Source organism: Zalophus californianus, chromosome 1 (assembly GCF_009762305.2).
Source record: "Zalophus californianus isolate mZalCal1 chromosome 1, mZalCal1.pri.v2, whole genome shotgun sequence".
Lineage (NCBI taxonomy): Eukaryota > Metazoa > Chordata > Mammalia > Carnivora > Otariidae > Zalophus > Zalophus californianus.
The window spans coordinates 78,426,403-78,452,107 of NC_045595.1; the positions used below are offsets into that span (position 1 = coordinate 78,426,403).

The 25,705-nt window shown below is 38.2% G+C and overlaps 1 protein-coding gene across 9 annotated transcripts in view; it reads left to right on the forward strand.

Moving 5' to 3' along the window:
- Positions 1–25,705, forward strand: part of THRB (thyroid hormone receptor beta) — a 376,102-nt gene that overhangs the window by 13,584 nt on the left and 336,813 nt on the right. Inside the window, exon 2 of one of the 9 annotated variants that reach the window (XM_027584825.2) lies at positions 17,314–17,365. The exons of the other annotated variants lie outside the window; for them this stretch is intronic. The gene's annotated coding sequence lies outside the window, so the exon portion shown is untranslated. The remainder of the gene's footprint in view (positions 1–17,313; positions 17,366–25,705) is intronic. 9 annotated transcript variants of the gene reach the window in all.

The following is a 25,705-nucleotide window of genomic DNA, read 5'->3' on the forward strand; positions in this document are numbered from 1 at the left end:
TTAGCCTGGGTAAGGCTGTCTTCGACTCCACAAGCGTCTTCTAATAAAATATTTTGCAGTGCTTTTGAAAATTAAATTTTGCAATATTAAGAAGTTAATCCTGATAAATGCCTCTCAGGTACAGAATCCAGGTAATTAATTCTTGATGTTCCATAATAGGGAAGAAATAATTCTCTGAATAATCCCTTACTTGTTACTGGCCCATCACTGGGGTCTCTGGGGCTCAGGGTGACTCACAGTGTGGGTGCCAGTAATGTCTTATTTTAAAGTCCTGTCACAGGGCAGGGAGAAGAAACCCTCTCCCTCCCACCCACACACACCGCTTATTGGCCAAGTGTGTTGTGAAGAGGAGAAAGCTGAGGGTTCTGGGTCCTGGATTGGTTGAGAGATGAGGCACTGGCGAGAGAGACCAGGATGTGGGGTGCTGGACATCCATACAGGTGTTGAGTTGGATATCTGGCTTTGCCCCTTCTTAGCTGATGGTCTCTCCTGCAAGCTACTTAACTGCTTTGAACTTCAGTCACGCCATCTGTGCAGTGGAAAGAATCCTGGTTACTTACACCACAGCATTGTGGAAGAGATCATGAGAGAGCATGATTATTAACTGCTTTGCCAGTACATGTTGCCTTGTGAGTGCTTAATACGTGGAAAATAATTTTTGTTATCATTTTATTATTGCAAAAATTATAACATCAATTGTGTTCAGTACACCTACATCCTGGAGATCTAGAGCATTATTATCCAAAAGGCAAGAAATAAAGAAAGAGACCCAGGAGTTACCGTCCGAATTTCCAGAATCATTTTGCATCATTAGTTATTCTTTATTTAGTTTTATGATGTGTTTATTGGTAACATTCTCCTTTTTATAGATGACCTAGCATTTTTCAATCTCAAGAGATATGTTCTATGGTCAATTGTTGAAGTTAGTGAACCCTCAGTTTTTGAGGAAAATAAGAATAATAGATGTTTAGTTACCTGCCCAGGACTCCAGCCTCTTGAACACAAATTTGACTCTCCTGCTTGTAATGAATATAATGCATACGCTGAGTATCTCACTTCCTTTTTTACCTAGCTGCTATGCCCCTCTCTTATTCTGATACGTTTCTAGTGTCCACATTCAAACTTCTTCACTTAAAATCCATTCTGTATTTTTCCCTGCTTCTGTTTTAACCCAGCTTCCCAAAATCCTTCATTCAAGGAGCTCCCGAAATCCTGCCCTGATTAATTAGGATTGAGATCTAAATTCTCTCTAGTTCTGCCTTGCTGACACATGCCATTTCAATGACAGGTTTTCTCACCCCCTTGTCCAAGGTAATATTACATAGTTAGTCACTTACTATATATATTTCTTCACTGTCCAGTGTCCAAACCTCATATCAGTCAGTGAAATAGACATTTCTCTGCTAGATTTCAAGTTCCAAGAGGGCAGGGACTGTGTGTTGAAAAAGTTTAGTGGAGTCTACAAAGTAGGCCCAGAAAGTAGGTGCTGAGTAATGCTTTCCTGCTATTTTGACCAACCACACGTAGGCTGTTTTCATATAATCAGGATGAATCTAATTTTAAAATGAACAACCGTGTGTCCTCAGATGAACCAGAATATACACTTACAAGGCCCTGCTGTCCTGCATTATAAATAAGGGAATAGGTTGTCGGGCAGGAAAAAGCTCTGCTGTCCCTTTTCACTTAAAAAAAAAAAAGCTACCCGCACATAAGAACTGAGATAGAAGATCTTTCCATTTCCTCAACTAAGCTGACAAGAAATCAGGGCCACAAAGTAGATGCTCTTGCAAAGGTGAAACCCAGCAAAAACCCATAATCCAAGAAGAGTGACTTCTGAGGATTTGTAAAGAGTGGCTTCTGAGGATGTAAACATCCGTAAAAATGGCTTACTGTAGATAGACCCAGAGCTTGGCGGCCTGATTCCTTAACTTGTGTAACAACAAGGAGTTCCTTAGGTGATGGGTTCAAGTTTCTGCAGGGACAACATTCTGAGACGTGACCCTGGCACGTGTTGCTGCTGTGGCATCTTTCACAACACCTAGCTTTTGTGTGGACTTTTTCTGTTCCTCAAGATCATAGTGTCTGAGTTCCCAATGCATGGAAGATAAGTGATTTAAATTGCCCTGAGCAGGTTTACAATTCTTTTCTCTTCTTTGTCTAGCAGGGTTTTGAAATAACTGTCTCATTTTTGCTCTTTTGTGATTGTAAATCCCAACTGGTGATTCATTAAATTTTCATTTGAACCATGGCAGTGGTTGCTGTCCATCTTTGCCTCTTCCCAGTGCTAGAGTAAGACCCCCTCTCAGAATCAGGTGTTGCTACCTAGTTGAGTTCTTGCAGAAGTTTGACTGTAAGGGCATTTGAAACTAACAGGGATTATGTTTGCATTTCCCTCCATCCTTAAGCAAAAGATATGGTTTTGTTTATTCTCTCAGTAGGAGAGAAAGGAATGTGCCTGGAGTTGTGTTTCTGATGGTCTGAAAGAAGTGGGACCAGAGCCTGCAGCTCAGAGGAACCCAGTGATTCTGTGCTCAGGACCTTAAGGATGGAAAAATCGGTCCCTCTAAAACAGAGGACTCTTTTATCAGAGGCACCTGAGGCTCAAGTGGCTGCCAGCCGGATATTCCTTCAAAAGACTTGCCATAAGAGTTCTATTCCCAAAAGCAGATCCTAAGACAAAAATTCATGTGCAAATTATTTTAGGAGGAAGATCAAGAAAACACCAATAGGAGATGGGTAAGTCAGCCAGGTCAGGGACAGTAGCCAATAAGGTGGCGTGATCAGGGGCGCCTGGGTGGCTCAGTCAGTTAAGCAACTGCCTTTGGCTCACATCATGATCCTGTGGTCCTGGGATGGAGTCCCACATCGGGCTCCCCCTGCTCAGTGGGGGGGCCTGCTTCTCCCCCTCCCTCTGCCTGCCACTCCCCCTGCTGGTGCTCTCTCTCTCTCTCTCTCTCTCTCTCTGTCAAATAAGTAAATAAAATTAAAAAAAAAAAGGTGGCATGATCAAACCAGTTACCGCTGTGGGTACCTGAAGCTTAGTCTCCCTGGTGAACTCTGGGAGACAGTGTGGAACATGTGTCTCATAGTTACCCCACCCATGATGCAAGAGAGAGCATATTTATTCACCAACACCTGTCAGACATTAGTTGAGGACTGCCTCCAGAGGCGATTGATTCCCTGGTATTTCAGGACTGCCACTTGGGCAGCCGTGAGCACACCTCCAGACAAAGGAATGCAGTTTTTGGCAGTCAGAAGACAAGCTGGTGGGCCCTGACGTGGTGCCCATGGGTAGAGGGTCAGGGCACCAGCAGCCTCTACTACACTTAAGCCTTTCTAGTCATTGGCATATTACCATGCAGGGTAGCCTATATCCCCATTTCCACCCCAGGATCACTGGTCTCCTTTGCACTTCTGCTTGGTTCTCAAGAGGTCAAAACTGCCTTGAGCTGATGCAGTGGAGCTGACCCCACCAGCATTTGGTCTAGGATTGACCAATGAGAAGGATCCATTGAATCAGGAGGTACAGCGAGATTTTCCACCCTCTTGCTCAGCCCCATCATCTTTCTCCCACACTGTCTTCATGCTAAGACCTTACTCTTCACCTGAGTTAGCCTAGTGGTCCTGGTGAGCACATTCTTTCTCCTGATCGCTTCTACTCCTGCCTCTGCCATGCCTCCCCCCACCCCCCGGAGCTGGGTTTCTCAGCCTGGGTAGGATGGACAGTTTGGGGCAGATAATTCTTTGTTTGGGGGAGCTGCCCTGTGTATGGTAGAATGTTTAGCAGCATCCCTGCCCTCTACCCACTCGATGCCATTAGCATTCCACTCTCGAGTTGTGACAATCAAAACTGTCTCCAGACATTGCCAAGTGTCCCCGGGGAGGCATAACCGTCCCCCGTGAAAACCGCTGCCTCAGACCTTAGTTCCAAATCTTAATCCCACCCTCCCTTGTCCTCATCAATTATAGATATTCATTTATTAGGATCCTAGTCCTAACGGGAGGGGTCAGGAGAGACATTCCAAAATCCGGGAAATGTGAATATTCTCCTCAGTTGACTCCAATATACCTCCTACTCCACCATGCCATGCCCTACTCTAACCGGGAATTCACACTCACTGTCCTGGTCTGTCGGCCTCTCTTTTTTTTCCTCCCCTCCTTTCTCTTTTCCCTGCTTGCATTGTGGACAATTGCAATTTGGAAGATGCCACTTTTCATTTCTGCCCCCTTCGTAAAAGCTCTTGCTCAATTCAATAGAGCAAACACTAATGGCGAATCAGTGAATAAAGTACATAGTAAGATGTTACATGTTATTTTTAAAATTATGTCCATCCGTTCATTCTCTTATCAGACATTTTTCCAGCACCAAATGTGTGTCAGGTTTATACTCAGTACAGCAGTGAGCAACACATTCCCTGGTCCCTTCAGATAGATACACAAAATGATAACACAAAAGACAGCCTCATCAAAATGATGAATATTTTTATTTTATCAATACATGTATGCCCTAAATTCTGGAAGCTGGAAGTGCAGAAAGCCAGGATTGTACCAGGAACGGTTGCAATTACTGGCGCAGTCTTCCCTACTTTGGGAATTCTACCTCTGTGGTTTAGAAGTAGGACATTATGCTTTGAATTACAGGACTTATTTCTGTCCCATTCACAAATATTTTATGAGTACAGTCCACCTGGACAAGCAGGTTTCACAGTGTAACAAGTTCCTGAAGTGAAATGTTAATAAGTCTTTCACACTTTTGTTTGCCGGAATCTCTTCTGCTTTTCCTGCTTTACCTCATCTAACAGTTGTCCACATTTTTAGGCAATCCCTTCCAAAGGGCCTTCCAAGCAATTAGAAACAGGTTGCCCTTTCCCAGCTTTTTTTGGGCAGGGGTTGGTTATGGAGAAACCAAAAAGCATAGCGGTCACCAGAGAGAGGCTTATAAAGACTCCGATGCCCCTGGGAGATCTGCTGAAGGATGTCTTCTTGTTCGGCCGCATCGAGTGGGCTGTGTGCAGCCTGTGGAAATGCTTGGGGTGTCCTCAGCACCAGTGCAGGCCCTTGTTCTGACAGCATTAGTTTTAAGGGGGTGGTGTGTAACGCAGTTACTTCTATTCCTCCCCAACCCCTCAGACTAACTTCTGCACCCTCAGTTCTCAGAATGTGCTGCCTCCAGAGTGGCCCATCCACACCACCTGGTTACACAGGCAGCATTTGGCCCCACCCCAAACCTGCCAGACCAGAATCTGCATTTCAACAAGATCCTCAGGGTTCCTGTGCCCTTTGGAGTTGGAGACTTGTGCTTTTGTTCTGTATTCACCTTCTACTTCTCATTATGTTAAAAAAACGAGCAGAATCCAAAGGCATAAAAGACTTGATGTGTTGCGGTAACCCTGGTGTGTATTGCTTAATTCCATTTATAGCTAATTTATTGTTTTTCAGACGTGGTTATCAGCACATTAGTGGGCCTTGAATCAACATAAGGAGTCACAATCAACAAAAATTTGAAGTAAAAAAAAGACTAGAATAGAAAGTATTAGAGGATATCACATGTTTTGGAAACATTGGTTTCATAAAAAAATGCAAATATACACATACACAGACACACTTTTGTATATATGCCCTGGGTCATGATTACGAAGTGGAATTCTGTCTGGGATTACAGTTAAAAAAAAAAAAAGAATCCTGAAAACCATTGTTGTAAAGAATGAATTTATCTCTTTATATATATTGGTCAGTATTTAAAAAAAAACCGAAAATACGCATTTGATGAAGTTAAGCCACTTTTCTCTCACCTGAGATTATGAGATTATATTCTCTAATTCAGACTCCTGAACAAGTAAAATGTCCACATAGCATTTATGTATGTTAAAATTATCTGAACTGCAAGTTAATGATAGTAAGAATTTTAAATCTTTCACTCAATTTCAGAAAATAGTGTTTTATCAGAGAATGTCTCAAAATCTTGAAAAAGACACTTTTAGAGAAAAGTTCATTTTAAATCAAGAAAAAACAACTGTAGGCTGACCGAAGCATATAGGTTAACTTGAAGGGAATAATAATTTGGAACCCAGAAGACATTCTCCAGGTTATGGGAGATCCCGGGTGACCCAAAAGTGGTGGTGTAGTTTTAAGTTTTAATATCCTCAGAAGCATGAGTGCTACAAACTTACCAAAAAATTGATTTGGAAGTTCAATCACTTACATTTTTTCAACAATTCATTTAGCTTTGCAGATTTTGAAAAGTAAATTTTCCCTTTTAATTTTTTGTTCCAGTCTCTCTGATTGAAGATGGCAACCATTGAAACTATAAATTAAAAATGCAAAATTTACTTCTCAAAATCCACAAAGCTGAATGAGTGTCAAAGAAATTTAGATAGTGAAACTTGCAAAGGTGTTCTTGTCTAAATTTGTAGCGTTAATCCTTCTGAAGATAGCACCCTTTCGAAGGAAGGAAAACCATGTCACTCTTTAAGCACGGGTCTGTGTGAAGCTGAGGCAGACCTGGAGAGTCAGATTTCACCACGTGTGGGAAAGAACCGTCCTCAGGGGTGAAACCAAGGCGCTCTGTGAAGGAGGGTGCTAATGCCAGGATGAGACGCGGTTACAGGGAAGTGCTTTCAATCTGGCAGGCAGGATCTGTGCCAGACAATGAGTTGTCTTTGAAAGTGCCTTTGCCCCATGAGAGCATCAGCTGGGCGAACATAAGAGCTCTGTCTGAGCTTCCCCCATCTGTGGAGCCTCTGATTTTGAGGAAATGAAGCCTTAGTTGAGTGTCGAGTGTTTACTTACAAAGACTTGAGTGAACTATTAAGCAATGTTTTATTAAAATTATTTCAAATATGCTCTTAAGGAACAGTGAACATATTTTTGTTATTCTATAATAGGTGTGTGAACTGTATAGAATCTTTACTTTGCTAAAATTAAAACAAATCGATGGTGTCCATATTCTTTGAAAATGTGTTTGGGGGGAATTTTTAAATAATTTTACATGCCGTAAAATGTGAGATAACTATTATTCTCCTTCAGATATAGGTGTTAAAATACGTGCTTTTGCTTATTTTCTTAAACTATCCTGTTTTTTTCATCCAAAACTAATCTTTTTGCTAGTACATAGCCCTTTGAGGAAAAATATATGTGTGTGTGTATATATATATATATATCCAAATACATAATTTGAGTACATATGGAATATATAATTTGAACATATGTTGAATATATACTAAATATATGTGATTTGAAAATCAATGAGAAAGAGTATTAGACATATTATAAATGGTAGCACAAGTAACAACTTCTTACATTTATTTATTTCTAAATAGAGTAACTTATCAATATTGGGGTTTAATTTTTTTCATAAACTGTCTTTTTATTTTACCAAATAAAACATTGAATTTAATATCAACTTGCAGTGCTCCTATTTGTCATAATGTGTTTTTAGCAATTTTTGGCTAAATTTGAAAAAAGAATTGTCTTGTGATGGTTACAGTTGTATAAAGTAGCCTGCCATCCTCAAGACCAATGAGAACATGAAAAATTTTGAGGTTCTTGCCAAAGAGGACATTTTATTCTAAGAACATTAGCTATATAGAAAAACACACATTAGTTAGTTGTTTTCCTTTTTGATTTATCATAGATGTTATGTTCTATTAAAAAGTGCAGTTTATTGTATTAAGTCATTCTTTTTTTTTTAAGTCATTCTTCTTATCTATAGCATATTGGACAGATTTCGTATTTCTACTTTTCAAATTAGCAAGAAAAGTAAAAGTTTCAACACGCACCAATCTGATCCGAATCTACATAGTTGAATTAATTGTGCTCATCTTTACATGTTTGAGGCTTGAACCTCTCCCTGTACCTCCAGTTCCGCAGTTGGCTGTACATAGCACACATGTTCTGCAGCAGTCTTCTGATCCATCAAAAAATTAGAGTTTTGTTTTGTTTTATTTTGTTTGGATGAAGTATTAAAGACAGAATCCTTGCTGGAAGTATTGTGTATTTGAATTATTATAGATTTTTTTTTCCCACATAAGAAACCTAAAGCAAAACAGTAGTCATTAGTCCTGCAAACTCTGATAGATCTATCACAAAGCATAGGATGGCAAATAGTTCTGTGCCAACTCAAGTAGGATTTGGTGGCTGATGGGTTTGAGAAGTATTTTATGGGGATCTCTAGGCTTAGCAATAAGTGTTGTGATTGATTAGTGATATCTGTTATTGTTGGAAGAACAATTTGAAAGCAACAGCCTGAGTGTCATGTGTTTTCTTAGCCTGTGTCCATACCTAAAGAGGATTAAATCCTCAAGATTTGTCCCATTATGTTGTTTTAGGCTTTATATTTTGTGCTTTTGAAGGGGTATTGTGCCTGTTCTGATCTGATAGCAAATCAGAAATTTCATCAGTAAATCAAGGAGACCATGAAAGAGTGTTTCCTTATTGGCAAATTTAGTGTAATACACATAAAACAAAGCACACGGTGAACTTTTTAATTGTGTTTTTGGTTTTCTGAGTCCTGAGACTCTATTATGTATAAATACATAATTAATAGTACTTTAAAATTTGAAATATCAAAACAGTTGGAACTCCTTCAAGAACATGCTAGTTTCTCAAAATAAGATTGAAAGACAATATTTTCTACTATATTTAAAATGGCAAAATTGTATTTGTGTAATTTATTACTTGGACTTCATGGTGTACTTTATTTCTCAGTTATAATACTTTTATCCTCACAGGAAGCTTTGGCCAGCCTCTTGACATGGAGAAAGGAAGGAAATAGATTATATGTAAGGTGAAAGATAAATGGGGGATCACAGGCAAGCACCTTGGGGTCTTCCAAGCTAGGGAGATAGAATTTTGCAAAGAAGGCACAAAAGTGCAAAACTGCAGTTCGAAGATCAATGAATGCTGTGTTTCTTACTCCACCAAGTAAAACGGACTGTTCTGTCAATCAGTATGACTGGACTCCCTTGAAATCTGCCTCTGAGAAGACCTGAGTAGTGTTCCCTTTCATTATTACTCAACTGTCTGCCAAACCTGGAAGCTCATAATTGCTTCTATTACATTAAGGAACTATAAGGTCTTCAGGAATTAAGGAGGTGAAGAAAGAAATCTTTTGTACAGTTGCTTTTGGCATTCTTTCCATAAAGAGTTGAGTCACCTTCAACAAGTCCAGGACTTGACTCTGAAGATTGCCATAGAGAGCAGTAGGAGACAATTGGCTTTGTGTTCTAACCACTTACACAGTTGGCTTTCCTTTTTAGGGGCTGGTAGTCTTCAGGACAAAGTGAATGTTGGCCACATGTGTCTTTATACCTTCAGGGATTCTTGTGAGAGGGGACCAAATGCTAGATCCTTGTAGATGTTACAAGATGTTACCATTATGGTAGCTGAGATATGTGTTGTTTTGGTCATCAATAATTAAGTTCAGTATTCTCTGGAATGAAGGGTGGGTTAAGAGAGTCTCAAAGATCATCTGAACATCTTCTTTTTTTTTTGTCCTGCCCTGTACAGCTTTACTAGTATTAATATAATGTAGTAATATAACATAAGATGTGAAATACGAACCTTGGTAGACAGACCTGAATATAAATATGGTGTCCCTACTAGTTAGCTGATGTGTGATGTTGGGGAAAGTTGCTTAACTTCTTCTCTGAGCTTCAATTTCCAATCCTATAAAAATGTAAAAAAACAGAAACAAACAAACAAAAAAACCTACCATGTAAGAATATGGTAAAGAGTGGAAATACCTGGAGAAGAAGTTATAGTATAAAATTAAAAGGAACTGGTCTAGGCAGAGCTATGCCTTTGAGCTGACAGGTTTTGAGGCCATGCCTGGTTATAGGCAATTTTCTCCTGGTTGAGGGAGAAGGAGGAGTAGGAAAAAGAAAGGAACAAAGGGAAACTTAAGATGAAGATCCACAGCTTCTCTGCTCAGAAGGGATTGTGGGTTTTTTTTGTTTGTTTGCTTGTTTTTTGTTTTTTTGTGGGTTCTTTTGAGATTTTATTAGGGATTTTAGAGCAAAGCAAGTTCCTCATAGTTTCCTCTTGGATAAGATGGAGATATACAGTCTGATAATAAGAAAGTTCACAAACCATATGCATGAGATGTCTTCAGGATTAACATCAGGCTGAAAGAGGGTGATCTGCCAAGGACCTCCAGCCTTCTGCCCCAGCTCTATACGGATGTTATGAGTGACATCATGAAAAAAATGAATGACATACTTATCAAATGTTCAGGTGTCACAAAGCTGGAGGGGAGAACCAGTATATTCCAAAACAGAGTATGAATTCAGAGAGATTTTGAGGGGCTGGAACAGTGTGAGTCCAAATCAAGAAGACCTAAAGGAAGATTTAAAACCACAACCTTAAATTAGATACACGTTGAAGGCCCAAATTCTAGGAGAATGCCAGTCATCAGTTTAGCATGAGCTAATAAGCAATGTAGGTACCTCAACCAGTACTGTGGTCTTAAGTTTCATTAAAACAGTGGTTCTCAAACTTGAGCTGAATCATAATCACCTGGAGGGCTTGTTAAAATACAGATTGCTAGGATCCATCCCTCATGTTTCTGACTCAGTAGGTCTAGATTCTAGCTGGAGAATTTACATCTTGAGCATGTTGCCAGGTAATGTGGATTCTTCTGCTCTGGGCACCCCACATGGAAACGGCTACATTAGAACAACCTTGCTAAATCTAGGGAGATGACGGTAATCTCCGGAAGGATTGAAGCAATTTTGGGTCCTGCTTTTCCCGTTAGGACAAAAGCCAGACAGATGGGAAGAATTCTAGAAAGCACATAATATTGAGGACCACTGAGGAAAATGGAGCTTATGGAAAAGAGAAAAACTTCAGAGGTAGAGTAGCTGCCTTCAAACATTTGAGAGACCAACACGGTGAAGAGTCTTGGTTAAGAGCATATACATTGGAACCAGATAAACCTAGATTTGATTCATAATTTTGCCAATCTTTTATATATTTAACAAACACTTCTATGGTGCTTATTAAGTACCAGGCACTATTCCAAATGCTTTACACATATTAACTCATTTAATCCTCATAACAAACCATCTTATAAAGTAGGTTCAGAGAGGTTGAACAACTTTCTTAAGGTCACATACCTAGAAAGCAGTGGAACTGGGACTCAAATCCAGGTAGTCATATGGAGTCTATGTTCTTAAATACGATGTGACACTGTCTCTCCACTTTTGACTCCTCTCCACGTAATTGGTTGTGAGTCCTTAATGACATCCCAACTTCTCTGCAACTCGGTTCCTTCATCGTTAAAATAGAGAAAATCCTTGTCTCATAGGGTTGTTCTGAAGAGTCAAAAGAGATATATTTGTAAAGCATATAGCTTGTGTCTGGTATTAGACTTTTGTGATACTGAAAACTAGGAGTAAGCAGTGGGTAAAGTTAGTGCATGGGGGTCAGACTGTGACAGAAGAGTGCTAAAATCTCCCTGTCAGTTATGGAAATCCAGAGACAGAGCCAGGCTTCAGCTGTGAGAGTATTTCTTGGAATACAAATGGCTCTCTATAAGGACAGTCCTGGGTAGCATCCATGTCTTGAGGAGGAAGCTAAACTAACTGATATTCTGACTTTAAAACTCTACAACTGTCGGGGCACCTGGTTGGCTCAGTCGGTTAAGCGTCTGCCTTCGGCTCAGGTCATGATCTCGGGGTCCTGGGCTCAAGCCCTGCATCGGGCTCTTCACTCAGCAGGGAGTTTGCTTCTCCCTCCCATTCTACCTCTGTGCATGCACTCTCTCTCTCTCAAATAAATAAATAAAATCTTTTTAAAAAAATGGAAAAAAATTCTACAACTGTCAAATACTGACATTTCATTCATTTGGAAGTGTCGGTCTTCATCGGATTGTTCAATTATTTCCCCCTTTGCTCCCTTCAGCTTTATGCAGATTCTAAAAGACTCTGCCTGTCACTGTTAAGACAGTTATAAATATAAGTTACCCAAACTGTTTGCTGTTCTTTACTCATTCCTCACTCTTCAGCAGCACAGACACCTGTTCATAGTCTGTTGCTCTTCAACACTTTCCTCTAAATAGGTTAATAACATTTATTCTTACATCCAGTAGCTATTTCTTGCCTGGTTTCCTTATGCCTCAGTTTTCCTTAGTAACAATGTATTTTGATTTTCACATGTATCTGAAGCCCTCAAATTTTAAAGCAATAGTGATTATTTTCAGAAATATTTTGTTATACTACTATGAAGTAGTTTGAATGCTTTCCCTGATATACATATAGAAATGTAGTTAGGAAAACCAGACATGAAAGGGGAAGAGTTTGTGTGGGGTGGCCTGGTTTATTGAAGAGTTGTACATCCAGGGATAGAACGAATGTCCATGCCAAAGCCTATGACAGTAGAGTTTACTTGAAGTGCTTTCCCAGCTCCTATTTGGCTTCTGCATGTACGAGCAGCTCCCTTATCTGGGCTGCCTCAGGAGTTAATTAATAACTCATGAATGTGTTGAGCTTATTACATACTTGTAGCTGTGCCAGGGGCCCATAAATCCAAAATGGATGGAGCTGGTTCTGGAGGAGGATAGATGTTTAACTAGGCAGTTACAGAGGCAAGGGATACCTGCTAAGATAGGGGAAACCGTGGCTTCTCTTAAAGGGCTCAATCAGATATCTCTGTGGGAGATCATAGAGAACTTCCCAGAGGATGCTTCATCTGTTTTGAAGAATTAGTAGTATTCAGCCTGGCAGATTCATGTGTGTTTGTGTGTGCACGTGCACACACGCATGCACATGCACAAGTGTGTACTAGATAAATGTGTACATACTGGACACATGACTCCCAAACCTCTTCCCCCACTAGGTTTCCAGAATCCTAGCATCCAGGCCTTCACTTTGTAGACATTAGTTTGAAAAAAGTCTTTCCTGGGAAATCTAAGCAGCCCAAGAAGAAAAATCTAAAGGGGTACCTGGGTGATGCAGTCGGTTGGGCATCCAGCTCTTGGTTTTGGCTCAGGTCTTGATCTCAGGGTCATGAGACTGAGCCCCACATTGGACTCTGCACTCAGTGTGGAGTCTGCTTGGGATTCTCTTTCCCTCTCCCTTTGTCTCTCCCCACAGTACACTCTCTGTCTCTCTCTAAAATAAATAAAACTTTAAAAAAGTCCTAAAGATATTAAATCAGAGGTACACTGAATTATGCCCAATCATATCGATCAATAAAGTAAAAGGTAAAATTGAGAACATCTCCCAGAAAGGAGAAGAAGAAGATGGTGATGGTAAATAGGAGAAGAAAAAAAAATAACATAACTAAAGGTAAATTTAGTCAGCCCAACATCTTAATAAAAGAAATACCAAGAAGAGAAAACCGAGAAAATGAGTGGAAGGAACCTACTAACAAACTAATTCAGAAGGGTGCACATGTGTGGTGGGAAGAGAGAGAAATGAGCTGCTTCTCATGCTCTGTAGTGGGGAGTAAATACATACTAACTAAAACTGAAATGTCATGTAATGCAATCATGTTATTAGGAACATGGAAATAAAGCCTTCTTTTCCATAAATAAATGAAAGAGCTTAGAGGGATTACCTCTAGGAAGAGGAGATGGAGAGTAGTTTTTACTAACTGATACATTAAACTACATGCAAGTATAAATGTGATAAAAATAAAAAACAATTTTTTTTTTGTTAAAATCTAGTGAAAGAGCAGACTAGAAGAAGATAAGGAGAAAGTGACTGAACTTGATGATGGTGCTGATGAGATCACCTAGCATATAGCTAGGACATGGAAGTACAGACAAAGGAAAACCCTAAGTCCTACAAAGGATAAATAAAAGTAAATCCACCTTTGGACTCATCCTGATGAGAATGTGGTCAATTGAATGTAAAGGGGTTAGAGATAATATTATTTGCAAAAAAAATCAGCATTGGATGGTAGCTAACTTCTTACCAGCAACACTAGATGCTAGATATCTGCAGAAAGTGATTTTCAAAATGCTGAGCAAAATCATCAACCCCAAAATTTATATTGGCTAAAGTAGAAGTCAAAAGTGAGCATAAACTGAAAATCTACTCAGATAAATAAGATTGTGCTAATTAACTCTACTAAAAAACTGCTAAAGGATATACTTTAATGAGAAGAGAATTGAACCAAGAAAAGCATGTAGGTTGCAAGGAAAGATAGTGAGCAAAGAAACTGGTTAACATAATGGTAAATCTACATAAGCACTCTTGGTAAAACACCACCAACTATAGTAGTCCTTTTTTTCTTCTTTTTTTTTCCATCCCCTATTACTCCCATTCCCCCACCCACCTCCCCTCTGGTAACCATCCGTTTGTTCTCTATAGTTAAGAGTCTTTTTCTTGGTTTGTCTCTCTCTCTCTCTCTCTCCTTTATTTCTCCCCCTTTTCTCATTTGTTTTGTGTCTTAAATTCCACATATGAGTGAGATTATATGGTATTTTTCTTTCTCTGATTGACTTATCTCACTTAGCATTATACCCTCTAGGTCCATCCATGTTGTTGCAAATGGCAAGATTTAATTCTTTTTTATGGCTGAATAATATTCCATCATATATTTATACCACATCTTCTTTATCCATTCATCTATCAGTGGACATTTGGGCTGCTTCCATAGTCTGGCAGTAACAACTTTGGTGTGTTTATTAAAAATAATACAGAACTACTGTACCATAATAGCATGGGATAAGGAAGAAGTAGAAGTAATATCTTTCATAGTCTTGGTATTACTCTAGAGAAGGATAGAAAAAAGTTTTTTGAGTATAGTTGACGTACAATGAATGTTGCCTTAGTTTTAGGTGTACAACCTAGTGACTGGACAAGTTTATACATTATGCCATGTTCACAAGTATAGCTACCATCTGTCCCATTACATTACTATTACAATATCACTGATTGTGTTCCTTACACTCTGCTTTTTATAAGGACTTACTCATTCCACAACCAGAGGCCTGTATCTCCCTCTCCCCTTCACTCATTTTACCCAACCACCCACCCTCCTCCCCTCTAGCAACCATCTCTTTGTTCTCTGTATTTATAGTTCTGATTCAGTTTTTTGCTTTATTTTTTAAGATTCCATTTATGAGTGGAATCATATGGTACTTGTCTTTCTCAGTCTGATTTATTTCACTTAGCATAATACCCTGTAGGTCCATCCATGTCGTTTCAAGTGGCACAATCTCATCCCTTTTTACAGCTATGTAGTAGTCCATTCTGTATGTATACCACATTTTTTTTACCCATTTATCTATTGATGGACACCTAGGTGTTTCCATGTCTTGGCTATTGTAAATAATGCTGCAATAAACATAGGGGTGTATATATCTTTTCAAGTTAGTGTTTTTCCCCCCCTGGATAAATACCCTATAGTAGAATTATTGGGTCATGTGGTATTTCTAGTTTTATTTTTGAGAGGAACCTCCATACTGTTTTCCACAGTGGTGGTACCAATTTACATTCCCACCAATAGTGCATGAGGGTTCCTTTTTCTCCAAATCCTCACAAACACTTGTTGTTTCTTGTCTTCTTCTTCTTCTTTTTTTAAGATTGTATTTATTTATTTGAGAAACAGAGCGAGAAAGAGCACAAGTGGGGGGAGGGCCAGAGGAAGAAGGAGAGGCAGACTCCCCACTGAGCAGAGGGACCATCGTGGGGCCCAATCCCACAACCCTGAGATCACAACTTGAGCGGAAGGCAGCCGCTTCACCAACTGAGCCACATAGGCCCCTTGTTTCTTGTCTTTTTGATTTAGTTGGTGTACAGATTTAGGGATAGAACGACTTCCCTAGAAATAGAATGACTTCCAAACTGGTGGAAGGGAATAAAGAAAATTCAATCAATCAATAAAATGGCAAGAAAGAAGGGGAAAAAATACCAAGGAAAAAGTGTGGCCAGTATAAAACAACAACAATAAAATAAAACAACTGAAATAGGTCCAAATATATATATTTAACCATAATAAAGATAATTGAATTAAATTCTCCAATTTGAAGACAAAGATTGCCAGTTTGAAGGCAAAGAATGCCAGATTGCATAAAAATACAAGTTCTGGCTATATATCATTTATAAACATCGTACCTAAAACATAGTGACTCACAAACTGTGAATATAATGTGATGGAAGCAGTTATATGAGGTAAATATGAATTAAAATAAAGTTAAAGTAAGAACATCCATATTAGGTTAAATAAGATATTAAGATGAGGCTTAAAAAAAAAACAACTATGTCATCACCTTTGACCATTTGGGCCAAAATTTCATGACCTAATTAATGGGCCAAAATTTAATGACCTAATGATTTATCTTTATCTGTGCATTTCTGTTGAAATGCATCATATTTACCAAGTTAATTCAACTATTTTTAAGGGCGTTCTTACACATTTTTGAAGTGTCAATAACTCTTTCATAAAGGGTCCCATTTAATAAATCACTGCATCAGTGTGCTAAATGGTGGCAATATGACCCTACATGAGTAGTTCTACACCCGTGGGTGTCCATTAATACTTAGAGAATAGTTGGCAATTCTTGCTAATCGACAGCTTCTAAGTCTGTCTTTCTAATTCTTGGGAAGTAGTTTGTCCCCCATGAGATTCTAGGCCGAAATCAAATATACTTTTGAACCAGTTTTTAATCACAGTGAAAATTGCCCAAGCAGATTGAATTTTAAACTTGCTTCATGTAGCAGTATCGTAATTACCCGTGCCTTTTAAAATACAATATCAGCAGGGTCTTTAAGGATTATTATTAAGTTTAGAAATGAGATGGTGTAAAGAGAACCCTTTCATCCCTCCTTCAAACACTTTTTCTACCAACAAAGTTATATAGAAATCTTAATCCGTTTAACATTCTGTTAAGGTTTCAGATACTTCTTCCTCCCTTCTTAACTGGCCCTTGCTACAGAAAACAGCTCCGTGTTCTTATTAATCAGGCCAAACCAACCTCTTTGTCAATAGCAGGGCCCAAATAGATACTGTGGGATGAGTCTCCCCTCTGTCCAGGAGAGAAGCCAAATTGTGTAACCCTACAGTAGGGACGGGAGCAGGGTTACACGGTGTGGGTGGAAAATTGCTCTTGCTCATGCATAGAAGCAGATCAGCTTTGGGTACTAGCTCCTCTCAGCTGGGTGCCTTGCCCAGAAGGGGGTGGGGCTGGTAGCCTGAGAAACTGGGTATTTTTCCCAGGCTTCTGGGTCACTGCTTGCCGCCTTTCAATGCCCTTTAAAAAGCACCTCGAGGAAACTTCTCATTGGCAGCTGAAGAACCTGCTAGTTCCAGGGGAAGAATCTGGGCAGGACCAAAGAAGAATTTTCTCCCCTCTCTCTTTTTCAGGACTCGTAGAAAGTGGGATTCAGCACATTCGTTTTAGACACAGGACGAAAAGGTAGCAATTTAAAACATATTTTGTTCTGTTTGGGTTTTTAGGCTTCAAGTAATCTGATTTCTTTGCTACTTATTATGTAAAACAATTTTAATCACATAGGTATTTTCCTGATATTAAATAGTTTGGACCAGGGCATGATGTCAGCAATACCTTGCTCCTGGAATGCCGTGAGTGATAGTTCCATTTAATTCAAAGAACTTTACATCTGAGAATTTCCTTAAGAAAACCATAGACTTCTCACAACAAGAGTCTGTTCTATTTTACTTGAGTCATTTATTCCAGAATTATGGCTATCAATTCTGGGATTTTTTTTTTTTTTGACTGATTTGTTTAGGCCAAATAAAATGTGAATCCATTTTAAAGGTACATTATGTACCAGATTGTTTAGTTTGTGAGCCCATATGTATACTGAGCCCCTTACCCATTTCAAATGATTTTTTTCCTTTTATTTCTTGTTAATTATCAAAGGAATAACATCCTTGTTATTTTTAAAAAAATCAACACAGGAAATGTTGAAAATAAAACGACCTCATTCCAGTGTCACTCCTGTAACACCACTCATCATTTGTGGGCTAGCTTGAAAAAAACAGAAAAGCTTTTCTGCCACATGTGGCCATAATTCTGGAATTCTAGAATGTCAAACTGGAAAGGAACATAGAGATCATTTATTCAAACCTTCTCAATTCCAGAGAGCGATATTTAACCCAAAAATGGAGTGGTAACTTGTGTGAGGTTATCATTTCAGTATGCCCGTGGCTTGGCCTCAAGCCCAAGTCCAGGTCATCTTGGACCTTTTCTGGGATATCGCACTGCTGATGAGTTTTTAATCTTTAGCCATTCACTTTTAATACCTTTTATTATTATTCTATTCACAAAAGCAAAAATGCTCAATGTAGAAACTCCCCATCATCTTGCCACCCACCAGTAAATGTTGGTATATTTCCTTCCAGGCATTTTTCTGTGTCATTGTTGTACAAAAATGGGATGAGACTTCACATAATTTTATGCACTGCCTTTTTTCCTTAATGTGTGATGAACATTATTCCATGTCAATGAACATGATTCCTTAAAATTATTTTTTATAATTACTTGCCAATATGCTATAGATGTACCATATTTTAAGTCCCATTAACATCCATTTAAGAAAAATGTCAATTTTTCAACAAAAAAAATGTTGTCTTGAACATAGCTGAATACAAAATCCTCAGGCACCTGGGTGGCTCAGATGGTTAGGCATCTGCCTTCGGCTCAGGTCATGATGCCGGGGTCCTGAGATCAAGTCCCGAGTTGAGCGCCCTGCTCAGCGGGGAGCCTGCCTCTCCCTCTGCCTCTGCCCCTCTCTCTTTCTCTCTCTCTGCTTCTCATGAATAAATAAATAAAATCTTAAAAAATATCCTTGAATATTTTTCATGCTATATAAAAACGTTTGAGTGTAGAAGTCACAGTTGTTCTATAATTTAGAAAATTCTTGGAAAACTTCTTAGTGAATCTTTAAAACCTAAAGTTATGGGCGCCTGGGTGGCTCAGTTGGTTAAACGACTGCCTTCGGCTCAGGTCATGATCCTGGAGTCCCGGGATTGAGCCCCACATCGGGCTCCCTGCTCCGCGGGGAGTCTGCTCCTCCCTCTGATCCTCTTCCCTCTCGTGCTCTCTGTCTCTCATTCTCTCTCTCAAATAAATAAAATCTTTAAAAAAAAAAAAACCTAAAGTTATGTCATGTCACTAGATTAGATATCCTATAGTTAAAGTAAATAAAATCAGATCACTTTAGAGAACAAATGTGTTTATCTCTGACTTGGTCAAAGATGACTTAATCATTAAGCTAATTTGCCACACCACTGTTTTATTAGCCATCTGCAAGAAGTGTTACAATAATCTGCCTTATTACTTGGTAGATAAAGCTTCTGCCTTCCCATCATCTTTTATAATGCTAATAAAACAAGTAATAATAATAAAAATAGAAGCAGCTACTATTTATTGAGAGGATACAGCATGCCAACATTATGCCAAGCTCTTTGCAAACATTATACTTAATCTTCACAACAGCCCAAGGATGTAGGCTCTAGTTTCATCCCCCCTTTAGAGAGAAAAGAACTGTAGCTCAGAGAGGTTGAGTAACCTGCCTGAGGTGGCACAAATAGTGAGTGACATAATACAGACTTGAACCCAGACCTGTCTCACTCCAAAACTCAAAACTGGGGGCTGGCCTTTCCAAAGTGGTCATTCTGATTCTGATGGATTTTTTTCTTGCTGATTTAAATTCCTTTATTAGTGGTGGTTCTTAACTTTTTAGGGATTGTGAAACCATTGGAGAATCTATACTCCTTGCCTAGAAAATGGTGTATTTGAAGATAAATGCATAACTTTCCATCAAATTTCAGAAGTTACAATCTGTAGCCTGAGAACCCCTATGCTTGAGCAGTATCCTTTGGGTCTTTAGAGTTGTTCAGTCTTCTAGAATCATTTGCAGCAAAACAAATAACCCTGTAAGAGGAACTCATGAAGTATTTATGAACTAAAATTCTGAGCTTTTGCAGGAATAGAGTATTAGTAAATGGAAGCAGAGAGGGTGGGAAGCACTAGTTACATATTTCACCTGTTCATCATTTGTTTCTGGGACCAGCCAGCTCTGGAAGAGACCCCTAAAAATGTTAATACTAACACTGAATCCTAACCACAGAATAAGTCCACAGACATGATCTCACAGCCGAATAAGTAACTCTCTCTATACTCAACAATTACTCAATGAAATACGAAGTGAAACTTTCATGTTCCTCCCGCTTAGAAGAGGTTAGGTTAAAGGAACAAAAGAAAATCATATAAATGTTAGTCTGTACAACATGTTAGGACTATAAAAAGAAAACTAGTGCAAAAAAAATTGTGAACATTATAAAACCTACACAGTGGGTTGACAGTTTTCTATGCCCCTGCCCCCATCGTTAATATATACAACTGAGAGTAAATTGTTTTTCAGTGCATTTTTTTCTCATCATTTCTAAACTCTATGATGCTCCCAATGATGATAGCTTTATAATTTAAGTCAGTCAATTTATTTCACACTGGGTGAAATAAAATAAGAAAAAATTTCTGCTTAAATTTAGAAAGATAAATCACAGATAGATAAGGCTGTTCTTTTCACTTTCCTATTTTGCTATTGGAATGACAGAGTTCTCCAGGTAGTATATTCTAAAATCCCATTAGAAAAATGTGCTAAATGGAATCTCCTTAAAGTACATAGTTAGGGGAAGTGGGAGCAAAGTAATGAGGACAGTGGGTAAGACGTTAGACACGATGTGATCTATGCAGTTTGAAATGATTTCTTAGAACTGAATGGCTAAGATTTTTTTTAATTTAATTTATTTTTAATCTGTGAATTTTTTTATTAACATATAATGTATTATTTGGGTGATGGGTATTAAGGAGGGCATGTGTTGTGATGAGCACTGGGTGTTATATGCAACTAATGAATCATGGAACACTACATCAAAAACTAATGAATGGCTAAAATTTAATGCTTCTGCTGTTTACCAAAATGTATTTTGAAAGTAAAAATGTGGTATTGTGCCTCCCAAATGCAAATAAATACATTCTCAATTAATATTTACATGACAAGTACTTACATAAAACTAGGTACCTTGATTATTTTTCTTTTAGGATATTTATAATATACAACATATTTGAGAATTAAAAGCCATCCCGTGTGGACATCTGAAGCTCTATCTAAATGTCTTCTTTCTTATTATGTCACTGTTATTGTTTGGAGTTTGGTCTTTCTTTTTGTACAATAGGAGTCTAATTCTCCCAGAGCTTAGTAAGTTGGGTGTTCACAGAGGAACATTTATTCTTGCAGGCTACTGATACATTTACTGCACTTTGGGGGAAGGAGAGGATGCCTTGACTCAGTCAGTTTTACCGTTTATAAACAGTCTGATGGAGGAAATTGAAACTAAAAGGCTAAATTATTAGCAGTCAGTATATGAACTAGTATCCTACTGAGTGGTCTGAAAGAGTTGAAAATGTTTAACTCACTGAGAGGCACTGATATTGCAACTGGGTAGAAGAAAACTACTTTTTTTTTTTTTCAAATCCAAAGGCAATTGAATATAAATGACAGGGCATAATTTCAGTCTTCTGTAGAAGAAATGGGTCTCAAGCTCTGCTAAGCGTGCCTGAAGAGAGCTTGAAAGTAGAGCAGTCAACCAAATTAAGCTGCTTCATCTTTTAGGAACGAAAGATGATGCTGAAATAATTTGTCTGGCAGGTATTATCAGCCCGTCATGACTACTGTCCTCTAGCCCAAAAGTGTTTTTTTTTCTTTTACCTTGCTACATTTTTTCAGAACCTCACTGTTCAGATGGGTCCTGAGCCAGCCCCAGAGCAGCTTATTAGCAATGCAGAATCCCAGGCTCTACCCCAGAGCTGCAGCACTAGAAATCTGCACTGAATAAGATGCCCAAGTGACTCGTCACTGTCTGAGAAGCTCTCATTGAAATCACTGAAGCAATGACTGAATAATCACCACCATTATGACCCTGATGATTTCACAGAGCTCCCAAAGGTGCCTAACCATTCTCTAAAGGCAAATATCCTCATTAGGAATTCTGACCTGCTAGTATAGAAAAGTATGGGATTATAAAGCGTCTTAGGTTCCTTCCCTCACTCCCCTACTTTCTGCCAAATATTGTGTAGTCCCATAAGGCCTAACTAGTAACATAATTAGGTGAGATTTGTGAATCTATGACACCTAAAAACCCCATGCCCCACAATTTACCCCAGTTTCATCCTCTTTTCCCCCCAATTATTTCTAGAATGACAAACCAGGAATTAAGTGATTTCACAATTCCCTACCTTTGCCCCCTTACTCTCTCTGGAGGCTAAGCAATGCTCTATCTAGGCCAAATGAGTAAAGACTCTGAAAGGGAATTATTAATAAATTGGAGAGCATACAAACTGGTTACTGAATGAGAGGAAGATGGTTATACACATTAGTCACTATTAAGTACAAAACTAATTCATAGTCTCATAAAATGGAGAGGAACCTGGTTTCCTTTTGACACAGTTTCTATCCAGTGACAACCAACACAGATTCAATGAATGCGTTCCTATAAGCTTTATTAATACTTTCAATTTATTTTTAAATGCCTTGCTCTGAGAATCTAAAAAGACTGTATGCTTTCTCTCTTACTGACTTGTGTGAGAAGATAATCGTTTGCTGAGAAATTCAGTGAAGCGGTTGTTAGAATGCTTTAAAAATGTATTTCAAAGAGTAGAGCAATAATAGTGATGTCAAAACAGCATCATCACATTCTCCATCCCACTTACAACAGCACTAGGCCTGGCACATTCATTTCTCCTCATCAGCCAGACTACATGGAGTAATAAAAATTAATCCTGTATTTCATGGCATCTTATAATATAGTTCTCTCTTCTCTGCCTGTTAACAAAATATCCCCCTTGGAGGGAAGCCAGAATTCTCTTAGGCAGTTCAGACTTTCTGACATAGAGGAAAATTGGGGACGGGAGGTAGCAAAGGAATATAGAAGTGAAAAATTAACTTTCAGGGTCAAAATTCCTCTCTGAACAGATTGACTAGTCTGATTATTTTTTTTAAAGTATCATGTTGATACCAGTGTTTTGAATTGAGTCATAAGTAATGATTTAACTGAAGTTATGCTGTATCCTCAACCCTCAGCAACCAAATCACTTCTCGAATTCATATTTCTCACTGATGCTAACAGAACACATGGGATCACTGAAGCCCCCAAATTGGGTGAGATCTCTCAGGCTATCAGAGGCAAGTGTTTGATAAAGAAGGGAAGGTAGGGAGAGAAAGGTTTTGCTGGGAAGATTGAAGACAGGATTCAAAATCAAATTGAATATCCTTTTGCCATGCCTTCCAACCCTACTTAAGAACTGAATGATGGAGGTGACCACTCCAAGTGTTCATTGCCAAAGAAAGAGACCCAAATCTAAACGTCCTAGTCTCTGCTGTCTTTACGAACAATGGCAAGTCTTTATTCCCACAGTGCCTAGCACACAGACAAGCACTTGGTTAATGTTAATTGAAGAAATGGATCAAGAAGAAGCAATCACTGTGTGGTCTTCATCTTTGCTCTTCTCATACATTGAATGGGATTCTTTTTTCCACGCATGAGACTTAGTTGTGTAGAACTTTGGGCTGGTGCCATTTTGGAAAATGCCATGCACTCCTCTACGTTTCATAGAGTGCTGTTGAAAAATAAAAATAAAGCTTTGGTATGGAAATCTCCGATTCTCTTTCTCATTACTTTTATAATCCTGGGAAAGATGTTTATTCTCTTGGGCTCTTAGTTTCCTTACTCTAAAATCATCATCTTTTATACCTTGTTGCACTCTAAAAACCTATGAATCTGACCCAAAGATTTTAAGTCTGCCTCTAAACAGTGTCAAAGATGAGAGACTAGGAATTGTAAGCAAGGGAGAGCATAAATTCCTTTTCATGAATTATGAAAAAGTTGCATCTAAAACTCATCTTCTTTGCTTGAAAGCAAATTATAGACACTCTTTGGTTAAGCCATACCCACCATTGTAAATGCCAAACATAGGTCTAGTTTTAACGTGTAGAAAAAATATATTCCATTATTTTTCGTAACAACCTTATTGAGATATAATTCACATACTATGCAACTCACTCACTTAAAGTATGTATACCATTCAGTATTTTTTAAATATATTCCCACAGTTGTGCAACGATCACCACTAACTTTAGATCATTTGTGCCACCCCCAAAGGAAACCTGGTTCTTGTTAGCACTCACTCCTCATTCTCTGCCCTCCCCATCCAGCCCTAAGCAACCACTACTTTATTTTGACTATGAATTTGTCTGTTCTGGAAATTTCATACATCTGTGATGTAGCATGTATATCTTTTTATTGCTGAATAATATTCCATTACATGGATATATCATGTTTTATTTTCCATTCATCAGTTGATGAACTTTGGGGTTGTTCCACCTTTGGGCCATTATGCATAATGCTGCTATGAACATTAATGTGCAAGTTTTTGTGTAGACATGTGGTTTCCTTTCTCTTAAGTGTACACATACCTAGGAGTAAAATTGCTGGGTCATATGGTAACTTTATTTTTAACCTTTTGAAGAACTGCCAGACTGTTTTCCAAAGTGCTGCAGCATTTTACATTCCTGTCAGCAGGATATAAGGGTTCCAATTTCCCCACATCCTCAACAGCAATTAATATTTTCCACTTTTTGGATTATTACCATCTTGGTAGATATAAAGTGGTATCTTACTGGGGTTTGGAGTTCCATTTCCCTTATGGTTGGTCAATGATGTCAAGCATCTTTTCATGTTTGTTTATTGATTATTTTTGTATCTTTTGTGGAGAAATGTCCTCTCAGATCCTTTGCCTCTTTTAAATTGTGTTGTCTTCATATTATTGAATTGTTTATATATTCTAGATACAAGTGCCTTATCAGATATATGATTTGCAGTTTTTTCCCATATATCCCAATGGCATATAAGTTCTATTCTTGAATGCATTCATTTATTTTTTTTAGGAGTATTGGAATCCTAAAGAGCGGGTACCTTGATCTCAATCCAAATAATTATCTATTATACAGAGACATAAATAATCTATCTTTATTCCTAAAACATCTATGACACAACAGGACCATATAAAATCATTTACAATGTAAAATTAACTATTTCCTGATGAGAGATTTAGCACTAATGAGAAAATCAATCTCTAAGTTATGAAGAGAAATAAGTAATCAAAGATACGTGATTGAAATTTCCCATAGCTTATTGATAGAAGGTTATGGAACACCAGTATGTGCTATGATTACATAAGAACAGTTGAGAGTTTGGGTCTCATCTTATTGGGATTGATAGTCATGATGACAACACAGGAACTTTAAAAAAAAGCTAGATATATTGTAAGATCTTTGAAAAACCATTCTTTAGAGATTTTTGGTTATTACCTTCTATGTATTTTCCAAAGATTGAATATTTGATTTTATAATTTTTGTTTACATGTTGGAAACAAAGAAGTATAACACACACACACGTATACGTATGTGTGTATATATATATATGTATATATATATATACATATTTTCTTTATTTTTTAAGGATCTCTCTTACTAAAATCAATGATTAATTATTTATGTGCCCTCTTCAGTTAATTCATAGAAGTCTTTATAAGAGCTCTCCAAGAGTTAACGCATTCATTCAGCAAATAACTGTACTGTTGACTTCAGGCTCTGGGTTAGGTGCTAGGAATAAGGTGGTGGATAAAATAGACTTTGTACCTCATATGGAGCTTAGAGACAAAAATCAAGTA